Consider the following 16,980-nt stretch of genomic DNA (forward strand, 5'->3'; position numbering starts at 1 on the left):
TTCATTTGCGGTGAGGCGCCCTCTGCTGGATGTTCATAGATCGTGGGAACTTACCTAGAAAGCTCCCAGGCTTTCTAGGAAAGTTCCCACGATCTATGAACAGCCAGCAGAGGGCGCCTCACCGCAAATGAAGCTAAATATAGCTCATTGATCTATATTTAGACTCATTCCCCGGGGTTTTGCAGCGAGGAGTAGCATTGCATTAGCAAAGCTCCTTGCTGCAAAATGTTTTAACCCCTTCAGAAGGATTTACATTGTTGGACGTTACAGATCTGCGGAGGGTAAGTATATTGTTGGTTTATTATGCTTTTTCTTTCACAGAACGAGGGTCTTCAGTGACTGGATTGGGCGTAGAATAAAATACTCCAACAACCATTGTTTTTATTTCATTAAAATAATTTTAAATAATGTGTTTGTGTTTTATTTAACCCTTTACTACAATTGGATTAATAATGGATAGGTGTCATAATTGACGCCTCTCCATTATTAATTAGGCTTAATGTCACCTTACAATAGCAAGGTGGCATTAACCCTTCATTACCCCATATCCCACCGCTACACGGGAATGGGAAGAGAGTGGCCAAGTGCCAGAATAGGCTCATCTTCCAGATGTGCCTTTTCTGGGGTGGCTGGGGGCAGATATTTGTAGCCAGGGGGGGGGGCAATAACCATGGACCCTCTCCAGGCTATTAATATCTGCCCTCAGTCACTGGCTTTACTACTCTGGCGGAGAAAATTGCGCGGGAGCCCACGCCAATTTTTTCCGCCATTTAACCCTTTATTTTAAGAGCTAGAACGGCCAAATTTTGCAGATACACACTACTGACATTAGTAGTGTGGAATCTGCAAAAAAAATGGAGAGAAGACATGGTTTACTGTATGTAAACCATGTCTCAAATCATGTCAGGTTTTAGGAAGGAGAAAGAAAAAGCCGGTAATTGAATTACCGGCTTTCAAGCTGTATAGCGCTGGAAAAAATATTAATATATATACATATATGTGTCTAATGACATATATATATATATATATATATATACAGTATATATGTATATTTTTTTTTCTTTTTGGGACACATGGATCATTTCTATAGCGGTATGTTGGTTTTGCAAGCCTGCGAGAAAACCACGCAGTACGGATGCCATACGGATTACATACGGAGGATGCCATGCGCAAAAAACGCTGACACACCCTGCCTACGGAGGAGCTACGGACCACTATTTTCGGGACATTTCAGCGTATTACGGCCGTATTATACGGACCGTATTTTCATACGCTGAGTGTGAAGCCGGCCTAATGCCGATCAGACATTAATGAGCTATCTTAAGGATAGGCAATCAATGTAAAAGTAGTGGATGTTAGGGGTCGAGTTCCCGCCTCTGCACAGGGGGAATCTCTGGCCATCTCCGCTGCTGTCTCCCATTCTTCTCCTGCCGCAGTGGAGCCTGCTCAGCAGAGACATCAGTCCCAGTGTTTTGCTTAGTCTGACTCTGTACAAAGAGTTACTGCTGCTTTTCCTGCTTATGCCATTGAAGTCAGTGCTGGGCAGCGGCGAGCAGACGCTTCTAGGACTAAGTCCTGCTTTTCTCGTTGTGGGCATGCCCAGAGTAAGATCTCTCAGTGGAGTTCGAGGGTCACATGTTCAGATACTGCAGATAAATCCATTGGTCCTTCAGGAAGATCCTGTAGGTGCTCAGGCTCTGTGGCAGCCTCTTATTGGTCCTTCTAGGAAGGTCATGTACTTGCTACAACTATTCAAAGGGACACTGTCACCTGAATTTGGAGGGAACAATCTTCAGCCATGGAGGCGGGGTTTTTGATTCACTCTTTCCTTACCCGCTGGCTGCATGCTGGCTGCAATATTGGATTGAAGTTCATTCTCTGTCCTCAGTAGTACATGCCTGCACAAGGTAATCTTGCCTTGCGCAGGCGTGTACTATGGAGGACAGAGAATGAACTTCAATCCAATATTGCAGCCAGCATGCAGCCAGCGGGTAAGGAAAGGGTGAATCAAAAACCTAAAAACCCCGCCTCTATGGCTGAATATTGTTCCCTCCAAATTAAGGTGACAGTGTCCCTTTAAAGCTCGCATGTCCGCACGGCCATGCGCTAGTATCTTTCTAAGTTATGTGCTTTGCGCCAGTGTGGTCATGTAAGACTGTGTTCAGGGACCCAGCTGAAATAAACCCCTAGAATGCTGGCACCTCCGGCGAGGAGATTGTGTGTGTATTCAGGGACCTGGCTGAAATAAGCCCCTAGAATGCTAGCACCTCCAGCGAGGAGTTTTGTGTACATGCATGACCACTGAGTGCTCTCAGTTGGGTAGTTAGCCTGTGCCTCTGTGAAGTCTAATAGGGCGCAGTGCTTTGCTTTCATGGCTACTCTGTGAATTAACAGAGCTAGTTCATACCACCATATAGTGCCACCGTTTGCTAGCAGCAGGTTCTCCTGCACGGTGGCCCCCGGGCTGCGAACACATCTATAACAATAAAACATCTATATTTACTCGGTGTGTTCCGCTAGCCCTAACAGAATACTAGCGCCAGGGTCTGGCTAGTAAATGGTGGACATTCAGCAATCCTTGCGGTATATCCAGCAGCTGGAGGGTAGGTTGGCGGCTCTCGAGAGCACAACCTCAGCTGTGGATGTTATCGCAGTTGCTGTACAGGCTGCTAGCGTGGCTGCAGCAACCTTGTCCACTGCCACCCCTGTTCCGACATTATCTCGCCTCCCGCTGCCAGAAAAATTTTCTGGAGATAGTAAATCTAGTGCATTCATGAGTCAGTGCTCTATTTATCTCAAGCTCCTGGCTGCACGTTTTCCCACAGAGTGGGCAAAGGTGGGATTTATTGTGTCTCTCTTGTCGGAAAGGGCGCTGGAATGGGCTACATCGCTGTGGGAGCGTGGCAATCATGTGGTGCAGAGTGCTCTGTTGTTCTTGAGCACTCTGAAACAGGTCTTTTTAGGACCTCGAGTCACCCATGACACGGTGCTCTAACTGCTGGCATTGACTCAGGGTTTGTCCTTGGTCAGCCATTTTGCCGTCCACTTCCGTACCCTAGCATCTGAGCTGGAGTGGTCGGATAAAGCCCTTATCCCCATATTTTGGAGGGGGCTAGCTGACCACATGAAGGACGCTCTGGCCACTAGGGAGATTCCTGCCACACTGGAGGAGTTAGTAGCTGTCTCCACTCGTATTAACCTCCGTCTTAACAAGCGGAGGTTAGAGCAAGCCCAGTGTAGGCAGAGGTTTCGGCTGGCTCCCACCTTCGCCAAACCTCTGGAATCCCCGGTCCTGGTCCATGAGTCACATGAGGCCATGGAAGTGTCACGAGTGGGATCTAAGTCCCGGACTGCTTGTGCACTCAAGGTCTGTCATGTTTGCCAGCATGGTATCCATCCACAGACAGCTGTTTCGGGGTTTTTGCCCCTCATCAGTGTGGAGTAGGAATCTGGCTATTAGGAGCAGTGCCTAGTAAAAAGGCTATAAAGGCACAGATGATTGGCCTCGGGGAGACCAAAACACCCAACACCGCGGAGACACCATCACGTGTTTCTCAACGCAGTGATTCCAGAACACTGCCCCCATCCCTTATGGGAAATATGCAGATGCATGTAAAGAAGCTGCGGAGACACCATCACGTGTTTCTCGACGCAAGCAGTGAATAGCCAGGCCTTTCCCCGGGAAGGAACAACCACGGGAAGGGCAGCATCCTATGAAGGAAAGCCACCTATGCCAAGCATGGTATCCATCCACAGACAGCTGTTTCGGGGTTTTTGCCCCTCATCAGTGTGGAGTAGGAATCTGGCTATTAGGAGCAGTGCCTAGTAAAAAGGCTATAAAGGCACAGATGATTGGCCTCGGGGAGACCAAAACACCCAACACCGCGGAGACACCATCACGTGTTTCTCAACGCAGTGATTCCAGAACACTGCCCCCATCCCTTATGGGAAATATGCAGATGCATGTAAAGAAGCTGCGGAGACACCATCACGTGTTTCTCGATGCAAGCAGTGAATAGCCAGGCCTTTCCCCGGGAAGGAACAACTACGGGAAGGGCAGCATCCTATGAAGGAAAGCCACCTATGCCAAGCATGGTATCCATCCACAGACAGCTGTTTCGGGGTTTTTGCCCCTCATCAGTGTGGAGTAGGAATCTGGCTATTAGGAGCAGTGCCTAGTAAAAAGGCTATAAAGGCACAGATGATTGGCCTCGGGGAGACCAAAACACCCAACACCGCGGAGACACCATCACGTGTTTCTCAACGCAGTGATTCCAGAACACTGCCCCCATCCCTTATGGGAAATATGCAGATGCATGTAAAGAAGCTGCGGAGACACCATCACGTGTTTCTCGACGCAAGCAGTGAATAGCCAGGCCTTTCCCCGGGAAGGAACAACCACGGGAAGGGCAGCATCCTATGAAGGAAAGCCACCTATGCCAAGCATGGTATCCATCCACAGACAGCTGTTTCGGGGTTTTTGCCCCTCATCAGTGTGGAGTAGGAATCTGGCTATTAGGAGCAGTGCCTAGTAAAAAGGCTATAAAGGCACAGATGATTGGCCTCGGGGAGACCAAAACATCCAACACCGCGGAGACACCATCACGTGTTTCTCAACGCAGTGATTCCAGAACACTGCCCCCATCCCTTATGGGAAATATGCAAATGCAGGTAAAGAAGCTGCGGAGACACCATCACGTGTTTCTCGACGCAAGCAGTGAATAGCCAGGCCTTTCCGCGGGAAGGAACAACCACGGGAAGGGCAGCATTCTATGAAGGAAAGCCACCTATGCCAAGCATGGTATCCATCCACAGACAGCTGTGCCTTTATAGCCTTTTTACTAGGCACTGCTCCTAATAGCCAGATTCCTACTCCACACTGATGAGGGGCAAAAACCCCGAAACAGCTGTCTGTGGATGGATACCATGCTTGGCATAGGTGGCTTTCCTTCATAGGATGCTGCCCTTCCCGTGGTTGTTCCTTCCCGGGGAAAGGCCTGGCTATTCACTGCTTGCGTCGAGAAACACGTGATGGTGTCTCCGCAGCTTCTTTACATGCATCTGCATATTTCCCATAAGGGATGGGGGCAGTGTTCTGGAATCACTGCGTTGAGAAACACGTGATTGTGTCTCCGCGGTGTTGGGTGTTTTGGTCTCCCCGAGGCCAATCATCTGTGCCTTTATAGCCTTTTTACTAGGCACTGCTCCTAATAGCCAGATTCCTACTCCACACTGATGAGGGGCAAAAACCCCGAAACAGCTGTCTGGAGTGAGGTTTTCTGGAGCAATCCAGACCTTTTTGCAGAGAATTCTGTTTTTTTCAGTGGTCGTTTGTACCGACAGCTTTGAAGATAAGTTATGTGAGGAACACCATCCGAGTGACGTTGGAGCCATCTATCCGGGCAAGGAACAGCGTGGTCTTTATTGTTCGTGACCTTATTGAGGAAAAGGCTGGAGGAAAGCGAGAAAACATCTTTAGTATCAATGAGTTCCCTAATCAAGGTAACTACGACATTACTTTTATGTCAGAGCATTATTGCCTGAACATCTATGAGTGGTTCCGGAATCATGCCAGAGATCCCTGTTTGAAGGGAGTGAAATGTGAACCACTGTTTGGTCTTCAGGAAAGGCAGGTGACTATCACTGTCTATAACCCCTTTACTGAACCTGCATTGTTGGAGAGCTTCCTCTCACAGTATTGTGACTTTGTTTCAAGGGGAGAGAAGCAAGTGAACTGCTTAGGAATCTTTAATTGTCGATACAAGTATCGTGTAAGGTTCAGAAGAGATCCTGGCAGTGTGGGTGGGTTCAGACACCCTCCGGCGAACTTCTCTGTGGCAGGGCATAGGGGTTTCCTGACGTACCCTGGGCAGCCTCTGTTTTGCAGGAGATGTTTCTCTTTTGGACATGTCCAGGCAGACTGCCAGAAGGGGCAGTGTTGCCGAAACTGCAAGAAGGAGGGGCATATGGCTGGTGATTGCCCGATCGCTAAGACCTGTGACGTGTGTGGTAGTAGTGACCACATGTATAAAGATTGTCCGCAGAGAGCGCCTAGACGCTTAGAGAGTGAATGGAGAGAGGAGGAGGAGAGAAGGAGGAGGTTGGCGATTATCAGAAAGGAATCTGAAAGAATGGAGAGAGAGGAAAGGAGGGAGAGGGAGAGGGAAAGACGCTCTGTGACTCCAGATGACATTGTGTTAGCACCCCGTGGTGCTATGAGTGATGTACAGAAGGAAGATAAGGAGTTTTGGTTGGCGGCAAAAAAAGTAGAGAAGGGGTTTAAGAAGAAGGAAGAAGATCAGGAAGAAGATGAGGAAGAAGATGATGACTCTACTGTGCCTGAAATGTTTTCTCTTGAGGAAGCAATGGATGCAACGGAGGAAGACGTGCGCATTTCTGAAGCTGAGAGCCCTGTGCACCCCTCAGATCCTCAGAATATTGGAGGGCTTTCTTCAGATGAGGACAGGGGTGGGAATAAGTGTCAGAGGGAGGAGGATGGGGAAAGTGATGAGGCATGCACTAGTATGCCTAAGAGAAAAATTGGGCCGGCTATAAAAAAATGGAGTGAGCACGAAGGGGCTAGTGGTTCAGAGACTTGCTGTTCAGTCCGAATGGCAGAGGAGGACAATGGTGATACTGGGTAAAATGAAAGCTCAGTGGATCTGTTGTTTTTTTTTCTCTCCTTTCTGTGAGTCTTGACCTTTGTCAAGGGCTTTTTGTGTAATGTGTGTAGTTTTGTGGTAATTTTTGCATTGTTTTTTGTTTTTATAGTATGGGTTTTTCTATAGTTTCTCAAAATGTGAGAGTTTTTAAGAAAGCAAGGAGGAGAGCAGCAATTTTGGATTTTTTAGCTATGCAGAGTGCATCTATTTTTTGTTTGCAAGAATGTGGGATTGTGGATGGTGTGAAAGGGGATGAGTGGTCTTATGGTGCGTCTGTATGGTCTGGTAGTGCAAATAATAGAAATGATGGTGTGGGTATTTTAGTTAAGGGGCAGGAGGTGGTTTTGAATAATTATTTGGTGGTGGAGGTGGGGAGGTGTATCTTAGCAAATTTTGAATATAAAAATGGTAAGTTTTGTGTTATCAATATTTATGCGCCAGTAGAAAAAAATGAGCGTAAGTTATTATTTGAAAAAGTGAAGCTTTTTGTTCCAGGAAGAGTGCCTGTGGTGATTGTGGGTGATATGAATTGTGATGTGGGGGGAGTGAATGTGGATGTGTCTGGAAAAGTTTTGCTGGAGTTAGTTACTGACTTTGATTTGAGTGATATGCAGCGTGTGTGTAAGGTTAACCCTTTGTTAGATACCTTTTTTTCTGATAGTGGAAGAGCACAGTCCAGGTTGGATTATTGTTTTATTTCTAAAAATATTATTCCTGTTGGGTATAAGCAGGATAGGGTCGTTTTTTCGGACCATGTTTGTGTGTTGTGCGAGTTAGATATTAATGTTAGTGGTGTGTTTGGAAAGGGTTTGTGGAAATTAAATGTGAAATTGTTGGAAAATGAAGCTGTGAGGAAGGAGTATGTGAGAAAGTATGAACAGTGGTGTAAAAGTAAGGAAAGTTTTGGGAATGTTTGTGAGTGGTGGGATTGGGTTAAGAGGCAGACAAAAAAGTGTTTTAAAAGTGTGGGGTATGAATTTGCGGCAATTAAGAGGGAAAAGTTTGTTAAGTTGAATGCCCGTTTATGTTTATTGTATAAATTGAGGGAAGGAGGAATGGAGGTGGAGGAGGGGATAAAAAAGGTTAAAAAAGAAATTAATGAGTTTTTGGAGGAGAAAGGGAAGAGTATTATTTTTAGGGCAAAAATTGATAGAATGGAGCACGATGAAAGGTGTTCAAGGTTTTTCTTCAAAAAGGTTTTTGGGAAAAAGCAGAGTATGAGTGTTTTGAATGCAGAGGATGGAAGAGAGGTAAGTGGGGAGGATATGTGTGAACATGTGGCTAAGTTTTATGAGGAGCTGTATGCAGTGAAGTGGAGGGATGAGGCTTTGGAGGAGGATGTACTAAGTGTATTAGAAAATAAATTGAGTGAGATGGAGAGAGAGAGAGTGATGGGTGAGGTGACAGGTGATGAGGTATGGAAGGTAATGAATAGCATGGCGTTAAATAAGACTCCAGGAGAGGATGGTCTTCCTATAGAGTTTTATAGGGTGATGTGGCATGTGATTGGTAAGGATTTTGTGGATGTGTGTAAGTATATGTGGTCTAGTATGGAGGTGGCTGAGAGTATGCGTGCAGGGATGGTTGTGTTAATACCTAAAAAAGGAGATTTGAAGAGTTTAAAAAATTGGAGACCGATAACGTTGTTGAATTGCGATTATAAGATCTATGCGAAAGTAATGGCGAATAGGATGCGTGACGTGATAGAGAGTGTGATTGGGGATGAACAGTGTTGTGCAGTGCCTGGGAGACGTATACATGAGTGTGTGTGTATGTTGAGAGATTGTTTGTGGGACTGTATGAGTCGGAAGAAGAGTGTATTTGTTTTGAGTTTGGACTTTGAAAAGGCGTATGATCGGTTATCACATAGTTTTTTGTTCCGGGTATTATTGAGAATGGGGTTTCCGCCTGATTTTGTTTGGAGGGTGAGGAGCTTATATAAAGACATTTATAGTTGTGTTTTGATGAATGGTTCTGTGGGTAGAAGAGTGAATGTTTTTTCAGGTGTGAGACAAGGTTGTCCTTTGTCTCCTGTGGTTTTTATTTGTGCGATTGAACCGTTGCTTTGTATGTTGAGGAAAGATAAAGTGATTAGAGGAGTACAAGTGCCAGGAGGTGGAGGGAGGGAATGGAAGGTTAGTGCTTATATGGATGACGTGTGTGTGTTGTGTGATTCAGAGTATTCTGTGAGGCGGGTGAAGTTATTAGCGTCTATTTTTTGTGGTGCGTCAGCATTTAAGGTGAATTGGGAGAAGAGTGAGTGTAAAGGTACTGTCACACTAGACGATATCGCTAGCGATCCGTGACGTTGCAGCGTCCTCGCTAGCGATATCGTCCAGTGTGACAGGCAGCAGCGATCAGGCCCCTGCTGGGAGATCGCTGGTCGGGGAAGAAAGTCCAGAACTTTATTTCGTCGCTGGACTCCCCGCAGACATCGCTGAATCGGTGTGTGTGACACCGATTCAGCGATGTCTTCACTGGTAACCAGGGTAAACATCGGGTAACTAAGCGCAGGGCCGCGCTTAGTAACCCGATGTTTACCCTGGTTACCATCGTAAAAAAACAAACAGTACATACTTACATTCAGCTGTCTGTCCCTTGCCGTCTGTTTGATGCACTGACTGCTGGCCGCAAAGTGAAAGTGAAAGCACAGCACAGCGGTGAGTCACACAGCGGTGACTCACCGCTGTGGCTGTGCTCTGCTTTCACTTTACGGCCAGCAGTCAGTGCAGCAAACAGACGGCAAGGGACAGACAGCTGAATGTAAGTATGTACTGTTTGTTTTTTTACGATGGTAACCAGGGTAAACATCGGGTTACTAAGCGCGGCCCTGCGCTTAGTTACCCGATGTTTACCCTGGTTACCGGGGACCTCGGGATCGTTGGTCGCTGGAGAGCTGTCTGTGTGACAGCTCTCCAGCGACCAAACAGCGACGCTGCAGCGATCCGGATCGTTGTCGGTATCGCTGCAGCGTCGCTTAGTGTGACGGTACCTTAAGGTTTTTGGGGGAGGGGTTTTAAGTAAGGATGTAGGAGTGAATGAGGTGACTGGGTCTATTAAGGTTTTGGGGGTGAAATTTTCAGAGAGTTTGGATGGGAAAGAAAGTTGGGATGATGCGAAAGGAAAGGTTGAGCGGAAGCTATGTTTTTGGAAGATGAGAAGTCTTTCGTTTTTTGGAAAAATCTTAGTTATTAAAAGTGTGATTTTGCCTATTTTCTTATATATTGCAGTGGTCTTTCCGCCGGGGTATATGTGTATGAGGGGGTTAAATAGGATTCTGTTTGTGTTTTTGTGGAATTCTAGAATGGAGAGGGCTAGGAGGGAGGTTTTGGTGAAACGTTTAGAAAAAGGTGGGTTGGGTTTTCCAAACCTTGAGGTGTTTTTTGGTGTAAATATTGTGGTTTTTGTGTTGAGGATGATTAGGATGGATGGCAAGTTTTCTTGTCTGTGTAGGTTTTTGTTTGGGGCGTATTTATTTCGTTTGAAGTGGCGAGAGAGGGATCTGAGGTATCCGGTTGCTTTTGACGTGCCTAGATGGTATGTGTGGGTTTATAAATTTTTGGTGAAGTATGAGTTGTGTGATGTGGATGTTAGGTTGTTGAGTAATAAGAAGGCTGTGTATAGGATGATTGAATGTAGAGAGACAGAGTGTGGAGTAAACATGGTTAGAGGGAATGATATAGAAAAAGTATGGAAGAAAGTGCGGTTGGACGGTATGACGAATAGGCAGAGTGAGATTGTGTGGCAGTCTTTGCATGGAGTGTTACCAGTTAGAGAATTTCAGAAGAATCGTGGGTTGGGGAGAAGTGATATGTGTCCGAAAGGTGGGTGTGGTGGAAGGGAAAGTGTAATACATGTGTTTTGGAATTGTCATTATGCTAGGGAGGTGATTGGAAGAATGGGACCGTTGTGTAAAGAATTGTGTGGTGTGAGCTTGTTATCATTCGAGTTGTTCATGTTTGGCTTGGGAATGTGTGATGGAGTGAAGGAGAGAGTGTTGTGGTTAATAGTTGCATGTATAAAGGAAGTATTATGGGATGTGAGGAATGTGTATGTTTTTAAGAGAAAGGAAATTGTAGTAAAGAATAGTCTAAAAGTGATTTTGGGGAAGATGTATGTGTGTTTTCTATGGGATAAAAGAAGAAGGGGGGAGGTGGATGCCGAAGGGATTTGGAAGGTGAAGAAGTGGAGATACCTTGTAAATATGTCTTGATTTGTTTTTTCTGATGTTGTATTAAACTGAAATTTTCCGATGATGATGGGAACAGCTTTTGTGTTTTGGATTTGACGCAGCTGTTTGGGATTTTTCTTTGGTCTTGGATTTCTGGACCGTGGATTTTCCCATCTGAGGGAAAAACAAAAAAAAAAAAAAAAAGAAACAGCTGTCTGTGGATGGATACCATGCTTGGCATAGGTGGCTTTCCTTCATAGGATGCTGCCCTTCCCGTGGTTGTTCCTTCCCGGGGAAAGGCCTGGCTATTCACTGCTTGCGTCGAGAAACACGTGATGGTGTCTCCGCAGCTTCTTTACATGCATCTGCATATTTCCCATAAGGGATGGGGGCAGTGTTCTGGAATCACTGCGTTGAGAAACACGTGATGGTGTCTCCGCGGTGTTGGGTGTTTTGGTCTCCCCGAGGCCAATCATCTGTGCCTTTATAGCCTTTTTACTAGGCACTGCTCCTAATAGCCAGATTCCTACTCCACACTGATGAGGGGCAAAAACCCCGAAACAGCTGTCTGTGGATGGATACCATGCTTGGCATAGGTGGCTTTCCTTCATAGGATGCTGCCCTTCCCGTGGTTGTTCCTTCCCGGGGAAAGGCCTGGCTATTCACTGCTTGCGTCGAGAAACACGTGATGGTGTCTCCGCAGCTTCTTTACATGCATCTGCATATTTCCCATAAGGGATGGGGGCAGTGTTCTGGAATCACTGCGTTGAGAAACACGTGATGGTGTGTCCGCGGTGTTGGGTGTTTTGGTCTCCCCGAGGCCAATCATCTGTGCCTTTATAGCCTTTTTACTAGGCACTGCTCCTAATAGCCAGATTCCTACTCCACACTGATGAGGGGCAAAAACCCCGAAACAGCTGTCTGTGGATGGATACCATGCTTGGCATAGGTGGCTTTCCTTCATAGGATGCTGCCCTTCCCGTGGTTGTTCCTTCCCGGGGAAAGGCCTGGCTAGTCACTGCTTGCGTCGAGAAACACGTGATGGTGTCTCCGCAGCTTCTTTACATATATCTCTGCTCGTCATTCCTGAGGGAATTGATGAGGTCCTGTTGGGGATACCTTGGCTACAGTACCACTCTCCTCATATCAAGTGGTCCTCAGGCAGAATTTTGGCATAGGGTGAATCTTGTGGGGGTAGGTGTCAGAGGGAGTGCGTTCAGGTTGCTACTACAGAGGTACCTGCAGATCTATCCTCTCTCCCCAAGCAATATTGGTCCTATGCGGACGTGTTCTCCAAAAAGGCGGCGGAGACCCTTCCGTCCCATCGCCCCTATGTCTGTCCTATTGATCTCTTGCCTGGTGCTGAGCCTCCCCAGGGTCGAGTCTATCCGTTATCTCTCCCGGAGACGGAGGCAATGTCTCAGTACATTCAAGAGAATCTGGCAAGAGGGTTCATCACGAAGTCAGTGTCACCTGCTGGGGCAGGGTTCTTTTTCGTGCAGAAGAATGGGGAACTACATCCATGCATAGATTATAGGGGTCTTAACGCCATCACCATTAAGAATAAGTATCCTTTGCTCCTGATATCTGAGCTTTTTGATAGGCTTCGGGGAGCAAGGGTATTTACTAAATTAGATCTGCGGAGTGCTTACAACCTGATTCGCATCCGTGAGGGGAATGAATGGAAGATGGCTTTTAACATAAGGGATGGGCACTATAAATATCTGGTGATGCCCTTCGGGCTCTGTAATGCCCCAGCCATTTTCCAAGACTTTGTAAACAACATCTTCCGGGATATGCTCTCCACCTCGGTCGTAGTCTATCTGGATGATATTCTCATCTACTCTCCAGATATTGACTCCCACCGGAGAGATGTTTGCAAAGTCTTCGACCTCCTACGGGCAAACTCCCTCTATGCCAAGTTGAAGAAGTATGTGTTCGAGCAGGAGTCCTTACCTTTCCTGGGCTACATCATCTCCGCCCAGGGATTGGCTATGGATCCTGCCAAACTACAGGCTGTGATGGACTGGCAAGAACCCCATTCTCTTAAAGCGGTGCAGCGCTTTATGGGGTTCATTAACTACTATCGCCAGTTCATTCCACACTTCTCAACTTTGGTAGCTCCCTTGGTTGTTCTCACCAAGAAGGGAGCAAATCCCAAATTGTGGTCTGAGGAGGTCTCCAAGGCCTTTATCTCCATTAAGCCACACTTAGCTAGCGCTCCCATCCTACATCGCCCCGATGTAGATAAGCCATTTATAATGGAGGTGGATGCCTCATCTGATGGTGCTGGAGCAGTCCTTTTCAAAAGGATCCTCAAGGTCGGAAGCATCCTTGCTTCTTCTTCTCTCAGACCTTCTAACCAGCAGAGAGGAATTATTCCATCGGGGACAGGGAGTTGCTAGCCATGAAGTTGGCTTTCTCAGAGTGGAGACATCTCTTGGAGGGAGCTCATTTTCCCTTCCAAGTCTTCACAGATCATAAGAATTTGGTTTACCTGCAGACAGCCCAGCAGTTAAATTCTCGCCAGGCCAGATGGTCCTTGTTTTTCTCCTGCTTTCATTTTACCCTTCATATTCTTTCTGGGGAGAAGAACATTCGTGCCGACGCTCTCTCTCGCTCCGTTGTATCATCTGTGGAGGAGGAAGAGGAGCCTCGGCTTATTGTCCCCACCGAGAGCCTGAGAACTGTGGCCCCGGTTTCGCTAGAGTCTGTGCCTCCGGGCAAGACTTTTGTACCATCCAGTTTGCGACTGGAGGTTCTCTCTTGGGCTCACTCGTCCAGGGTGGGTGGACATTTTGGTTCCAAAAGGACATCTGAGTTACTGGCGAGGACATACTGGTGGCCGCATATGGCTCGTGATGTCGTCGCAGACTATGTTCGGGCATGTGTCTCTTGTGCCAAGAACAAGTCTCCTCGGCAATGGCCAGCTGGGTTGCTTTATCCTATGCCGGTGGTGGATAGGCCCTGGGAGATGGTTGGGATGGACTTTGTGGTATGCTTACCCAAGTCTCGTAGCTGCACCATGATCTGGGTGATCACCGACCATTTTTCCAAAATGGTTCATTTGGTGCCTCTTCCATGGTTACCTTCTGCACGGGCTCTAGCAGCGTTGTTCATCAAGCATATCTTTCACCTACACGGTATGCCGGACAAGATTGTCAGTGACCGGGGTCCCCAGTTTGCGTCTCGGTTCTGGAGAGAGCTTTGTCGTCTGCTCAGTATTGAGTTGAATCTCTCCTCAGCCTATCATACCAAGACGAATGGGTTGGTTGAGAGGGCCTCAGACTCTGGTCACATATTTACGAGATTTTGTTTCTGCCAGGCAGGATGACTGAGCATCATGTTACTGTGGGCAGAGTTTGCCCTTAACAACGCTGTAGCCGACACCACCAGTCAGACTCCTATCCTCCTTAATTACGGCCAGCATCCGCGGGTTCCCGTGTCCTCTGCTGACTCCAGGGTGGCAGACTGGGCAGTGGAGGCACGGGACATTTGGGACCGCACTCAGGATGCCATCCGGGCCTCCAAGGAGAATGAGGTCCTCCGCTGATACACATCGGTGCCCTGCCCCGACCTTTGCTCCTGGCGACTTAGTGTGGCTCTCCGCCTGTAACATCAGGCTGCGTGTTGAGTCCACTAAGTTTGTACCTCGCTACTTGGGTCCCTTCAAGGTCCTTGAACAGGTTAATCATGTGGTCTACCGTCTAGCCCAGGGGTGTCAAACTGCATTCCTCGAGGGCTGCAAACAGGTCATGTTTTCAGGATTTCCTTGTACTGCACAGGTGATAATTTAATCACCTACACAAATAATGAGTTGGTGATTAATTTATCACCTGTGCAGTACAAGGAAATTCTGAAAACATGACCTGTTTGCAGCCCTCGAGGAATGCAGTTTGACATCCCTGGTCTAGCCCTTCCTCCACGCCTTGGTATCACCGACACCTTTCATGTGTCCCTCCTTAAGTCCATATACATGTCCCGGTTTTCTGAGTCATCTGCCGGGATATCGGGTTCGTCTATGGATGATTACGAGGTGAGTGCTATTTTGGGGTGCAAGGTGGTACGTGGCCAAAAATTTTATTTGGTGGACTGGAAGGGTTACGGTCCTGAGAGCCTGCTGAGCACATTCAGGCTCCACAGCTCATTGCCGCCTTCGAGCGTAGCAAGGCACAAGGAGGGGGGTGCCCTAGGAGGGGGTAAAGATAGGGGTCGAGTTCCCGCCTCTGCACAGGGGGAATCTCAGGCCATCGAACGCATCTATAACAATAAAACATCTATATTTACTCAGTGCGTTCCGCTAACCCTAACAGTGGATAACCTCTTTAAGGTTAAGGGGTGGTGGGGGAGAAGGCAATGATGGTGGTGGGGGAGCCAATGATGGTGGTGGGGGTACGCAATGATGATGGTGGTGGAGGCAATGATGACGGTGGTGGGGGAGGCAATGATGATGTGGTGGGGGAGGCAATGATGAAGGTGGTCGAATGGGCAATGATGGGGTGGTGGGGGAGAAGGCAATGATGGTGGTGGTGAGAAGCAATGATGATGGTGATGGGGAGACAATGATGGAGGTGGTGGAATGGGCAATGATGGGATGGTGGGGGAGAAGACATTGATGGTTGTGGTGGAAATGGCAATGATGATGGTGGTGGGGGGAGGCAATGATGGAGGTGTTGGAGTGGGCAATAATGTTGTGTAAAGGACAAAGATGGTGGTGGTGGAAAGGACAATCGTGATGGGGAGAAAGCAATGATGGAGGTGATGTAAAGGACAAAGATGGTAGTGGTGGAAAGGACAATAGTGGTGGGGGAGGAGGCAATGATGGGGGTGGTGAGTGAGAAGGCAATGATGGAGGTGGTGGTGAGTACAATGATGGGGTGAAGGGGAAAACAATGATGGTGGTGGAGTGGGATCCATTATACCCTATAAGGGGGCTACATTATAATTCTGTGGGAGGCTGCATTTATCTCTTAGGGGGCTACATCATACTATATGAGGTGAGCTGCATTATGCCCTATGAGGGGGCTACCGTATATTCTATGGGGGTTGCTTTATGAAGGGGTTGCATTATACTCTGAGGGGGCCACATTATATTCTGCAGAGGGGCTGCATTATACCTTATGAGGGGGTTGCTTTATATTTTATGGGGTGCTGTATTATACCCTATGAGGGGGGCTGCATTATATTCCATGAGGGAGCTACCCTAATCCCTGCTACATAATTAAGAAGTGTACTACCTTATATTATACTCAGATATTAGCGTGTGATTGGTATTCTTGTATTTATTTATATGTAGCTACATAGTGGGCCCCAAGAATTATCTTCCCTGGTGGGCCAAAGGTGCTCCAGTCTGACGCTGTATATTGGCTCCTCGTCCAGCATACCAATTCCTTTGAAATATGGCGTACCACAGGGTATGGCTCTAGTCTGAATGCTGTTTGCCATTTACATGCTACCATTAGATAAGATAATCCAGAGCCAGATACAAAATTATATCTGACATTCAAGCCAGAAGTCAGTGACCTATTCTCAGTTATAAATTCCTGCTTAGCAGGACTGAAAGAGTGGGTGAATGCCAGCTGATTAAAACTGGACACAGACAAAACTGAAGTCCCATTGATAGGAGATTCGCACCTAATAGCAAAATGTCAATCTACAACTTAAACACCTCTATCTTTTTTAAACACAAGGCTTCAGGACAGGTAAGCAATTTGGGAATAGGTATTGCCAGGGAACCATCACTTAGCAGTTGAATGTCAGGCATCATTAAGTCTTCATTTTTCCATCTGAAGGACACTGCCAAAATTAAACATCTTATTCCACTAGAAGACTTTTAAAAACTGGTACATGCATTTATAACCTCTGACTGGACTACTATAATGCCCGATACATCACCTTTAGTTAGTCCAAAAAGCCTCACTAGGTTAATAACCAATCGATCTCGACATTCTCCTGTAATACCAATCCTCAGCACACTGCATTGACTGATGGCAAAATGGAGAATGACCTGAAATTTGCCTTATGTCTTTTAAAGCCATGAACAACTTTGGGCCACAGCTATATGAGGGATCTACAGAAGCCCTGCACTCTGACAAACACTCAGGTCAGCAGGCACAAAAATCACATCCATACCTAGGATCCAGCTTC

The sequence above is a fragment of the Ranitomeya imitator genome, chromosome 1 (genome assembly GCF_032444005.1).
Source record: "Ranitomeya imitator isolate aRanImi1 chromosome 1, aRanImi1.pri, whole genome shotgun sequence".
In the NCBI taxonomy this organism is placed as follows: domain Eukaryota; kingdom Metazoa; phylum Chordata; class Amphibia; order Anura; family Dendrobatidae; genus Ranitomeya; species Ranitomeya imitator.